This window comes from Bison bison, unplaced genomic scaffold, assembly GCF_000754665.1.
Source record: "Bison bison bison isolate TAMUID 2011002044 unplaced genomic scaffold, Bison_UMD1.0 scf7180017864235, whole genome shotgun sequence".
In the NCBI taxonomy this organism is placed as follows: domain Eukaryota; kingdom Metazoa; phylum Chordata; class Mammalia; order Artiodactyla; family Bovidae; genus Bison; species Bison bison.
The window spans coordinates 574,336-587,654 of record NW_011494807.1 but is presented as its reverse complement, the minus strand read 5'-3'; positions in this window follow the sequence as shown (position 1 = coordinate 587,654).

Here is a 13,319-nt window from a genome sequence, read left to right as displayed (position 1 = left end):
TGAATATGCTATCTAGGTGGGTCATAACTTTCCTTCCAAGGAGTAAGCGTCTTTTAATTTCATGGCTGCCCTCACCATCTGCAGTGATTTTGGAGCCCAAAAAAATAAAATCTGACACAGTTTCCACTGTTTCCCCATCTATTTCCCATGAAGTGACGGGACCAGATGCCATGATCTTCATTTTCTGAATGTTGAGCTTTAAGCCAATGTTTTCACTCTCCACTTTCACTTTCACCAAGAGGCTTTTTAGTTCCTCTTCACTTTCTGCCATAAGGGTGGTGTCATCTGCATATCTGAGGTTATTGCTATTTCTCCCGGCAATCTTGATTCCAACTTGTGCTTCTTCCAGCCCAGCGTTTCTCAAGGGAGCTAAATTTGGACATGAAGCTATTTTTCACATTTTAAACTCCTATCCTATAGTTGACTATTATTCCAGCAGAATATAATATAAGCTCTAAGATTCCTGGATAATAACATATATCCCATTCTCTTGACATTTTAGCAATTATCAACAGTCTTTCTGTCAGTATGTCATACACCTTGACCTTAAAAATGAGAATCCTCTTATTAATGATCTATATGACGAACACTTCAAAACACTATTGTGTTGACAACATTTTCCCAGACAGTAAAAGTCAAAGAATAAAGATTCCCATACTCTAAGAGCATAGGTATTAATTTTGAAATCAAAGAATAGAAATATGACGTTGTTATAAGTTGAAGCTTATACATGACTTAATTTCCAAAGAATTTTTTTATGCCCAAAACATCCTAATATAGTTCCAGAATGTTAATATAAGTGGATATTAGGACAGTTAAGAACAAACTATACTGAGTGTGTGAAAACTGGGGCAACACTTGAATACAAGGAGGATATTTGGATATGCAATGAGAAAGGAGATGGGCAGCCTAGGTTGGGAGAATCACTGGAGCAGTAACTTAGAGACTGAGGGTACCTATACTGGAGAGTGAAGTGACCCATCTGAATGAAGCAGAGTTCCAACGTTGAGAAATAAATAACCTGAGTGTGGCCAGATTTTGCTTGTTTATTTAGAGAGGTACATGTGCCTATGGGTTATGATATTTTGTGTTAAGGTATACAGGAAGTCACTGGACATACATTGTATATAATTCTGGATCAAAACTTTCACTCATATCTAAGGGAAAGATAAATAACATCAAAACCAAAACTAGATCAAGAATATGTTGGAAGATTCAAATGTAACTCAGCAGAAAGACCTGAGCTGCAAACAGAGATTTGAGCTGTATTGACCATAAAGAGGACAGAATACTAAAGAATTGATGCCTTCGAACTATGGTGCTGGAGAAGACTCCTGAAAGTCCCGTGGACAGCAAGGAGATCAATCCAGTCAGTCTTAAGGGAGATCAACCCTGAATATTCACTGGAAGGACTGATGCTGAAGCTCCAGTATTTTTGGTCATCTGATGAGAACATATGACTCATTGGAAAAGTCCCTGATGCTGGGAAAGATTGAGGGCAGAAGGAGAAGAGGGCATCAGAGGATGAGCTGGCTGGATGGCATCACTGATGCATGAACTTGGGCAAACTTCAGGAGATGCTGAAGGACAGGGAGGCCTGGTATGCTACAGTCGATGGAGTCACAGAGTTGGACATGACTGGGCAATTCAACAACAACATCCTATTGGTAGCTACAGACCAGACTGTATGTGAAATCATCAAACATAGTGTTTACAGTAAGACAGCCAGAGTCCGGGGACAGACAGAACAAGAACTGCATATAAAAGCGCTTGAGAGTAATTTGTAGAAGTGTGGGGTGATCTAAGAGAGAAGTGTTGTGGGGGCTGTAATTTTAAAGAAGGAATTGTTACCACTATGAAATAATGTAGAGTTCAAATGAAATACAGACTAAAAGGTATCTTTTATATTTAATTCTTTGTTGTTGTTCATTTGCTAAGTTGTGTCTGACTCTTGGGAACCCCATGAACTGCAGCATGCCAGGCTCCCCTGTTCTTCCCTATCTTCCAGAGTTCGCTCAGACTGATGTCCATTGAGTCAGTGATGCCATCCAGCCAGCTCATCCTATTGCCCCCTTCTTCTTTTACCTTCAATTTTAGTGATTAGCAATGTTTGACAGAGTAATTTCAGGAAAATGGTTAGTTAGGGAGTATGATTAGTGTTCTTTTCTTATCTCCTGAAAGTAACTTTCTCTTAGGAGATACTCTCTGGTGCCCTAAAAGAGCTTTCTCAACCACCCTGGTACTCTGTTGTTATGGTGATCTTTAACATATTACAGGAAAACCTGAACAAAATTTTTTGGCCAACCCAATATATACCTGCTCAAGTTGACTATTTGACAGCAAAAAGTAGGGAGAAGATTTTCAGGAACGATCCTAATATGAGGAAACCAGCATGTGGAGCAAGTTTTAAAGGCCCAAGGGCAAGGATCTTGGCATGAGCTCTATCAGGCATTGACAGGTCTGTCTCCAAGGAAAAATATTCCCCTCAAAACGGTTATAAGCATCCAAGGCAGAACAAAATTACTTTCTTGGTGGGGGGGAACTCTTTCAGAAAAATAGGCAAATATAGAGTGCAAGTATGATACTCATGAGCATTGTTAAGCTGTAAGTTTGAGAGCTGTGGTTTAGGCTTCTACTCCCTAAGATAACTTTAAGTTAGATCCTGTTTTTAAAGTTAGAATCTAAAAATTTCATCATACAACTCAATGGTTTTCAAAGGTATATAATTTCTATTTTAAATACAATTGCTGTGTCACTTTTAAAAATGTATCCAAAATCAGTACAAAAAACAGTTTTTGACTTTTTTTTTTTTTGCTGTCAAATAGTACAGTATTTCAAAAAACTAAAAATAAAACTACCATATGACCCAGCAATTGCACTCTTGAGTAAGTAAACAAAAAAACAAAAACCCTAATTTGAAAAGACACATGCACCTCAGTTTTAATAGCAGTATTATTTACAGGATATGGAAGAAACCTAAGTGTCCATCAACAGACAAATGAATAAAGATGTAGTATATAAGGGAATGTTACTCAGCCATAAGCAGAATAAAACATTGCCATTTGCAGCAACATGGAAGTACTTGGAGGCCATTATGCTAAATGAAATAAGTCAGAGAATGGAAAATACTGTATAATATCACTTATATGTGGAATCTAAAAAATACAATGAGCTAATGAATAAAAGAAAAATAAGAAGCAGACTCACTGATACAGAGAACAAACTAGTGGTTAGCAGCGGAGACAGGAAAGGGAGGAGGGGCAACATGTGGGAGGGGAGTAAGACATACAAACTATTAGGTATAAAATAAGTTACTAGAGTATATGGTATAACATGGGGAATTTAGCCAATATTTTATAAGAACTATAAATGAAGCATAATCTTTAAAAATTATGAATCAGTATATTATATACCTGTAACTTATATAATGGGTCTTCCCCAGTGGTTTAGTGGTAAAGAATCCATCTACTAATGTAGGAGACATGTTTGATCTCTGGATTGGGAAGATCCTCTGGAGAAGGAAATGGCAATCCACTCCAGTACTCTTGCCTGGTAAACTGCATGGACAGAGGAACTTGGTGGGCTATAGTCCATGGAGTCACAGAAGAATTGGACACAACTTAGTGACTGAAATAAACAAACAAAACATATAATATTGTACAGCAGCTATACTTCAATAAAAATTAAAAAAGAAAATCCAAAAGGAGTATAAATATAATCACAATGATACCATTATCCCATAATTCAAAGATATACAAACATACTTTTTTAAAATTCAAAAAATCTGATTGCTTTTTCCTCAGTTAAATTATATTTTCATTCAATTTTACCCACAGATTTCCATTCTCATATATTTTTATGCTTGAATGTGTTTATTAAACACTATATCATATTTCTCTGCAGTAAAAAGGCATCATCAAAAAGACATTTATTTAAAATTTTCTTTGAATATCAATTGTAAGTGTCTAAAATTTCTTCTGGAATTAATTATGTCACAATAATTATCATTAACAATTGTTCAGGACAATATTATAAATCATTGTAAGTAACAACTGTAAGGAGAAGAAAATGGCAAGCCACTCCAGTATTCTTGCTCGAAGAATCCCATGGACAGAGGATCCTGGCAGGCTGCAGTCCATAGGGTTGCACAGAGTCAGACACGACTGAAGCAACTTAGCACAACAATTGTAAAACATAAAAAAATAGAAATGCTACTGGAAATGAATCTACTAATGAGATAGATGGGAAGAAGCGTTGTGGTACATTAAAAAGGTTTTCTGTAAGATCTGGGAGCATGTCTGCATTTCTGGAACATGTAATGTGCCATACTGGGGAAGGGGAAAGGAGTGAAAAAAAAAAGAAAGAAAGGAAAAGGTGATTACCTAAGAGTAGCTGGGAAAGGAGAACAGATATGTCCCCTTCTTCATAGCGAGCATTTTCCCCGGAAAGAGAATACATAGAATTTGAGGCTCTGGAAATCAATTTCCTTAATCATATCCTTACACACACTTAAGGTCTCTCTTTATGTGCCCTCAGGGCCCTCCACTTAAAAAGCATTTCAAGTTAAAGAGTAAAAGTCTCCTGAAAAGAGAGTTTTCTTTTCCAACTCACCCTTCCCATTTAGGAAATAAAGTCTGTCTTTTGTCAATAGTGTGTCTGGCACAGGAGATGTAATACATATGAATTGTTATTTCAAGATCCATTATTGGATTGTTTTTAACTTATGTAAAGGTATTCGGGAATTATTCCACTCCCTTATTCCATTCTAATGCTTGAATTTCTTTCCTTCCTCAAGTGGCAACATGACTTTATTAAAAGGACTCTGTTGAAAAATCCACCAAAGGATTATGCAAAAGACTTGGGTAGACAAAACCAACAGGTGCCGGGGTTCCCATGGGCACTGTTACTGCCATGCAGTAGAATTCTATGGAAAAGCAGGCATGGGAGTGAAGGCAGGAAGAAGGAGTGGGGCTGGGTTTTGAGTGGAGGTTAAGAATCAGAAGGTTTTGGTATGAGTTTCCCTGATGGCTCAGACAGTTAAGAATCCGCCTGCAATGCAGGAGACCTGGTGGGTTCAATCCCTGGGTCAAGAAGATCCCCTGGAAAAGGGAATGGCAACTCACTCCAGTATTCTTGCCTGGAGAATCCCATGGACGGAGGAGCCTGGCAGGCTATATAGTTCAGGGGGTCGTGAAGAGTAGGACATGACTGAGAGACAAAGCATACAAACAAGTTCTCAAGAAAGACCCATAGGATTATACGTAAGTGTCAAGCTGCTGCTGCTGCTGCTGCGAAGTCGCTTCAGTCGTGTCCGACTCTGTGCGACCCCATAGACGGCAGCCCACCAGGCTCCCCCGTCTCTGGGATTCTCCAGGCAAGAACACTGGAGTGGTTTGCCATTTCCTTCTCCAATGCATGAAAGTGAAAAGTGAAAGTGAAGTCGCTCAGTCGTGTCCGACTCTTAGTGACCCCATGGACTACAGCCTATGAGGTTCCTCCATCCATGGGATTTTCCAGGCAAGAGTACTAGAGTGGGGTGCCATTGCCTTCTCCAAGTGTCAAGCTACTAGCCATGAAAACAGTTGAAGAGAAATATTTATCCCTTTGAAGCAAAAAGCATGTAAAATGATGAGAAATTTGATATATAGCCACTGATATTTAAGACATTTACTTAGTAGCAAAAGGAAGGGTGATCTCATATTTGGGGAATGACATTTAGGGTGAGGCTACACTGTCAAAATGTATACAGAAGCCATTTTACAAAAATAGTTTTAATTTTTGTATGACTTTGTTGAACCTTGTTTCAATGATGTGGTGAAGAAAACATATTGTCTGGTGTTTTCCAAAGAAGAGTAGCATAATAAATGTAAGATGTTGCTGCTGACATTAGAACTCATGCATCCCACACTAGTAAAAAAAAAAAAAATAAAAAAAAAAAAAAAAAGAAGAGGTAGAGTCTAAGACACTAAGCAAAGGATGAATCATATCCTGTCTTCATAGAATTTTATGGCTACATTTGAATTACACAATTTAGTTATGGGAATCAGCCACTAGAAGTCTGTATAAATGTTTTTCGATTGAACTGTGCAGAACCAAAAAGGACAAACAGTCTCAAGAAGAGGAAATTGCTACATCTTCAGAGTAAATCCCTGGCATTTACTTAAATTTGTGCTCTAAATGTCAAATTCAACACAAGACAAAGTTTAGCTGTATTTAGGGTTTAATACTTGATAAACATTCTCAGCACAGACCCAGCTCACTGGAAGAACACTCAACACATCTTTTTAATGAATATATGAACTAATTAATGAATGAATGGTTGGTGTCCCCATCAAAACAAACAAGCAAATGAGCAAAGAAAGCCCAAACAAAAACCATAAAGTGCAGATAGGAACAAATACTTTATATTTTGAGATCTGTGAAAACCTATTGCTATTATATTAATTTTAGGAAACAAATTTATTCAGTACCTGAAAGTGGTGATTTAAACATTTTTATTTTAATTGTATTTTCCTATTTTACTTTATTATCATGCATATTCTTTTTTTAAATTTTATTTTATTTTTAAACTTTACAATATTGTATTAGTTTTGCCAAATATCGAAATGAATCCGCCACAGGTATACCTGTGTTCCCCATCCTGAACCCTCCTCTTAAAATTTATTCATGAGTTATTTTCCTCCATAAAGTATATATTCTAAAAGGTTTTTTTTGAAAGGACAAGTTAAACTAAAGACCAAAGATGTACTTCAAGCAAAGCCACTCCAGAGTGGGTGTTTCCTTTTATTTCATTTATGTGATATTTTTCCTTTTGCTTCTTAAAGATGGAGTGGAGCAGTCAAAGAAGTTTAATACCCCATGTTGTGTCTACTACAAAGATATGATAATTCACAGATGTGCAAATGAATAAACTCTCAAATGTGAATTTTGTAGTTTTCCTGAGCTGAAAAGAAAGGAAAATTGCAACCAAGTTGAGCTGACAACTTATATGTGTTTTATAAACATTTTATAGTGTTATTCAAAACCTACTAAGAATACAGAATGAAAACATTTATCATATCATTTGGAACTCATTTTTTGGTAAAAAGGCAAAATAGAAGAGTGAAAAATCTTTTTCCCCTAGTCAGTTATTAGATAGAAAGATGATTCATACAACTGTTATGAGATCTAAGTGTAGGTCTTTCTACTGAATTGAATGAGGAGCTGAACTTGACATTCATTATCTTGTATATTCTGTATGTGGTTCATTGCTGTTCAGTCTCTCGGTTGTATCTGACTCTTTGCGACCCCATGGACTGCAGCATGCCAGGCTTCCCCGTCCTTCACATCTCCAAGTGGTTCAAGGAGAACTGTGTTTATGGTATTAATATTACTGCATTCTCAGGCAGACTGGGGGTCCACTCCCACTAAAGCTTCACAGATATGGACTCAGATTTAGAAAAACATGAGAATTTAATGCTTGAAAAATCAAGTGCTCCTTGAAATGTATAGTTTTAGAGTTAAAATTAGTCATACTTTTATCTGAAAATAATGTCATACTTTGCCAAGTTCATGTTAATGTTATTTATTCAATTTCCAATTTTAAATTTCATTAATGTATTGCTTCAGTGAATTACATACTATTCTTTTCCTGTATCTTCCAAACTCCAGTGTTAACATAATCATTTTATTTTTTAAAATTTTTTAAAATTTATTTATTTTTTTTTAATTTTATTTTTAAACTTTACAATATTGTATATCCACTATCAAATCATTTAAGTAGATTTTGGAAGTTAGTAAAGGTTTTATATGTGTTACTTTCTCTTCCTCTCCAACCCTAGCATTTAGTTATTCACCCAAATATTTACCAGATGTTGCCAGCTTACTTGGACATTAGTGCCCTGCAGTTCAAGTTGATTTCTCATCTGTGACCACTGTTGGGATGACTCTCTACTGCCCCTTGCTACAGATGCTGAATCATCCCAACCTAGCTGTAAGTGAACAATAATACCCAGCTGACACATGTTATGTATCACCATCATCTGTTTCATCTCGTCTATCATTTTTCTTACACAAATGAGCTTATATAAATATATAAACTTTTTATAAGAGTCCTTTCTCTCTGCCCATCCACATACAAAGAAAACATATTGTTTATATCATAATACTTGCTTTAAGAAATTAAGGTATTTCACACACTCCAAACAACTTTATTTTACAAACTTCCAAAATACATCTTTCAAATCTGATATTTTGGCAAAGGATTTTTCACAATTAATTTTAAGTTGGCTTCCAGACATTGGTTTTTCCATAGGTAGCATATGGTTGTTAAATCGAATTATTTAAAGATAAAATCCACAAACTTAACCACCTGGTTGTGAATTGAATTTGACTTAAGACTGTTGTATTTCTCTCTCTACATTTTTATTTGTGGATGTGTGTGCACGTGTGTGTGTGTGTGTGTGTGTGTGTATATATATATATATATAGTGTTATTCAACTTGCTAAGTATTTTACTGGTCTAATAGAATATTTTATGACTAACAAAACTCTTGGCTCATAGGTTAATTTTAGTACTTACATGGTAAATCATATTTCAGAACTCAAAGTTTAATCAGTCTTAAAATTTGTCTATAATTGTTGAGTTTTATAAGCAATTATAAAAAATGGTTATTCAAAACAATTACCATTTGAAAGTGAGTAAAACATCTGCCTACTGCTAATGTAAAATACTCCAGATGACATCTGAATGACAGGGGAACCCTGAGCATGCTTAGGCTTATAATGAACAGCTTCAAGAAAATTCCCCTGTAGTTGCCTTGAGCTTTCTAAATGTAATATTCTTGGGATTAACATTTTTCTATGTTTAAAATATGCCTGCAACATAAACTGTATCTACCACACCACAGAGATTGGACTGCATGTGCATTTTTATACATGCAAATTCTGACATGGAATTTCAGATGTGATAAAAGAGTACTTGGAATGCTCAGATGGTTAAATGATATTAGAAAGGACCCAGATATGGGAAGAAGAAAGAACAAGATTTCTAAGTGGAAGGGAGAATCACATTCAGTGGATAGCTACTTAATTTACTAAGAAGATAAAATAAGACAGAAACATAACTAATTTCTATCAAAAATAACTCTAAATTGGAAAAAAAAATTCCAGTATAAGTTACCTACCAAATTTAGAATTTATTTAAGAATATGAACAAATTTAATGGACTCTGACTTGATCAGTTAATTAAATCTTATAAAATAGATACATATGCTCCTTCCTTTTATTTTGAAGTAAATGAAAATACTCATGAACATATGTTGAAATATAACCTCTCTATATAAAGATGAGGCCAACCTGTCTTTTAAGCTAGGAGTCAATTACTGATTGGATAAAAAACCATGATATTCTAGGAAACAAATCCAGCTGAGTGTAACATCCCTGAAATCTCCTTTTCATCTCTAAAATAGACTAGGCATGGACTTGCCCAACATACAAAGCACAACTCCTTGGGAAGCAACTCCTGACTGAGTCCATGATAGCATAAAAAAATTCTGACCATCAGATCACCCTTATAATTATACTGCAAGAAAGATCAAGTGTCTTTCCTTTTTGTGTAAGTTTCCCTCAATCCAATATTTATTTGAGTCATTATATAGTTACTTAAACCAAAACTAGGACTTTCCTGGTGGCTCAGACAGTAAAGTGTCTGCCTACAATGTGGGAGGCTCAGGTTCGATCCCTGGAGAAGGCAGTGGCACCCCACTCCAGTCCTCTCACCTGGAAAATCCCATGGACAGAGGAGCCTGGTGGGCTGCAGTCCATGGGGTCGCTAGGAGTCCCACACGACTGAGCGACTTCACTTTCACTTTCATGCATTGGAGAAGGAAATGGCAACCCACTCCAGTGTACTTGCCTGGAGAATCCCAGGAACGGGGGAGCCTGGTGGGCTGCCATCTCTGGGGTCGCACAGAGTCGGACACGACTGAAGCGACTTAGCAGCAGCAGCAGCAGGTTCGATCCCTGGGTCGGGAAGATCCCCTGGAGAAGGAAATGGCAACCCCCACTCCAGTACTCTTGCCTGGAAAATCCCATGGACAGAGGAGCCTGGTAGGCTGTAGTCTACGGGTCTCAATGAGTCAGACACTGAGCAACTAAACTAAAACCAAAACTAACTCAATAAATTAGACAGTTACAACCAAAACTTACTATATTTATTCTGAGAACACATGGAAAGGAAAGGAAAAGGAAAGTGAAGTCGCTCAGTCATGTCCAACTCTTTGCGACCCCATGGACTGTAGCCTACCAGGCTCCTCTGTCCATGAGATTTTCCAGGCAATAGTACTGGAGTGGATTGCCATTTCCTTCTCCAGCAGATCTTCCTGACCCAGGGATCGAACTCAGGTCTCCTGCATTGTAGACAGATGCTTTACCATCTGCAGCACCCCAAATTTTCCATTACTAGCTAATTATATGTGTGTGTGTGTATGATTATTATTTCAGAGTAAGGACAGCTTATATAAAACTTGTCCTGTTATTTTTCTTCCCTAATAGTATTATTCATTTCTTGTTTCCCACTCTGGTTAAAAAAACAGTAAATTGAGTCTAATTCTCCATCATTGGTTTCATCCCAAACTGTATTATTATGAACATAAATGTCCATGTTTTAAAAATATTTAACATGTTCATTAATTAATATTATTTTAGAAACCTTTCAAATGAGAACTTTCTTCTATGTGACAAAAGTTATTTCTAAAGAATTTTTAAAATAAGTAAAAATTCAAAAAACATTGCCTACTATTTCCTTTATAATGGCAAAGCAATGGATGGAAACTTTCTTTAATAAACTCAGTGTGACATTTGCAGGTTAACAGTTAATGTTTCAAGTCATTGTGACCTCTGTTTTCTGCTCTGAAATTAGTGGAATGAAAACATAAGAGAAAAATAAGTTTTATTTTTAATGGAACTGTTAAGAACTACTGCCAAATATATTGAAATATGGGCCAAACTGAGGTCTAATATTCAGGATGTAAACCATTTTAGATCTCAAACAGGACACAGAGAACTCCCAAATTAGGAGGCATGCCCTTGGCGGGAGAGAGGGGGAAACCAGTGGTACTTTCTTTGGAAAAATAAGGCCACTTGATAAATAAAGGCTACAGGATACTCTCTGTGCCCATGTGACACCATGGATTGACAAAGGAAGTGGGGTAAGATGAAGAATATCAGGAACACATTGTCTTTGCCTGAGGCTCTTGTCACTGCACAAAGAGGATGGAGAAGCACAGTGAGTACATATCATTTCTAAAACTTCAACTCTCTGGCAACTAAGAAGTAAAAAACTAGTAAAGGACATGTGACATATAGGGTTCTGCTGGGAGTCAAAAATATCTTCTGCTGTCACTGAGTAGAAACATACCCAAGACAAGAATGTTACTGAATTTGTGTAACTGACCCAAATTCCGTATGTATGCTTTTCCAGTGCAATACCCTGACTCAGACTCAAGCACTATTTATCGTTAAGCAGCAAGCAGGATCAGAAACATCTGTCATTCCAAGATTAGTAATAATCAGAAAGATAAAGTATATGAAGTATGTAACATAATTACAAAAAATACTTAAGCAAAGAAATATAAAAATTTAAAAACACTCAAATATAGCAGTGGGAACTGTACTCAATGCTTTGTGGTAACCTAAATGGGAAGAAAATCTAAGAAAAAGTGGATATATATGTACATTTAACTGATTCACTGTGATGCACACCAGAAACTAACATAACATAGTAAAGCAACTATACTCTAATAAAGATTAGTTAAAAAACATTGCAAAGACTATCAAACAGGAGAAATTATTGAGATAGAATAATATATCTTTAAAATCAATTATAGACTACATACTTACATAATAAAAAGAAGCTCTAATGACAGTTAATTGGCTTCAAAGAAGATATGATGAGGCCATATAAGGACAGAACTGGTACAGCTCAGGAATCCAAGAAAAAGTAAAATTATTTCGAAAATTGAAAAATAGCTGCAGTATTAAAGAGAATAGATATTACTGAAAAAGAAGTCAGTTACTTTGATAATGCTTAAACAAAACAAAATATGAATATGAAATTGGAATGAATATACATGCATAGGAAGTATTTGGAAAACAAAAATAATTTGAAGATAATGCTTCTGGAGAGACAAAACAATTTGCCAATCTTAGAAGTGAGAGAGAGAATTACTTTTAATTATATACTTTTCTCTTATTATTGAATAATTTTTAACCATTAAAAGTTTTATAATATAAATTTGCTATTGTGTGCATACCCCACTACATTATACTATATTCCTACAGACATTTGTGGCAAATTAAATTTGTACTTTATTGAGGCACTTTTTTAATGTAGACTATTTAATTGAAACCATACAGTACAATGATTGAGCACATCTAAAAATCATGTGATTAGAATTAGATGTAGATGGAAAAAGTTACAAGTGTGGAAGAGAGATCATAGAACATAAAAAAAAAATGAAATGAAAAAAGATTTCAAATGATCAGAGACCAGAGTTATTAACAGCACATTTGTCCAGATGAAAAATATTATTCTTGTTTCCTCAAGAATACTAGATCAGCTAAAAACCTGCCATGAGACTGTTTTTTTTTTTTTGCATGCAACATTTCCGGGCCTGGACAAAGTTCATTTCAGTGATTTGGGTCAGAGTACCAGTTGTCAAGTTGCCCTTCTTACACCATTGTTTTCATCATATCTCTCTTTTATTAGTCACATTAGTACAGGACCATGCTTAAAGGATACAAAAATGTCAAGTGAAATGAAGACATCACTTTATTTGATTAAATGTGTACAAATTACATGATTTATATTATTTCATGAAGAAAAGGACAATTTAACCATTTAATCATTGTAAGCAAGTCTTTTAAAGTTAAGACTAAAAAAACCCAGGATATTCACGGATGACTGATATGGCGAGTACCCATCTGCAATGCAGAAGACCCACGTTCAATCCCTGCATCAAAAAAATCCCCTGGAGAAAATAATGGCAACCCACTCCAGTATCCTTGTCTGGAGAATTCCATGGACTGAGGAGACTGTGTACAGTCCTGGGATCACTACTTTCTCTTGACTTTCAAATGTGATAATATTTTTGAGTTAATAATGGTAATTCAGTTCAGTTCAGTTGAACAGTTGTGCTGACTCTTTGCATCCGCATGAAATGCAGCACTCCAGGCTTCCCTGTTCATCACCAACCCCGGAACCTACTTAAACTCATGTCCATCGCATCGGTGATGCCATCCAACCATCTCATTCTCTGTCGTCCCCTTCTCCTCCTGCC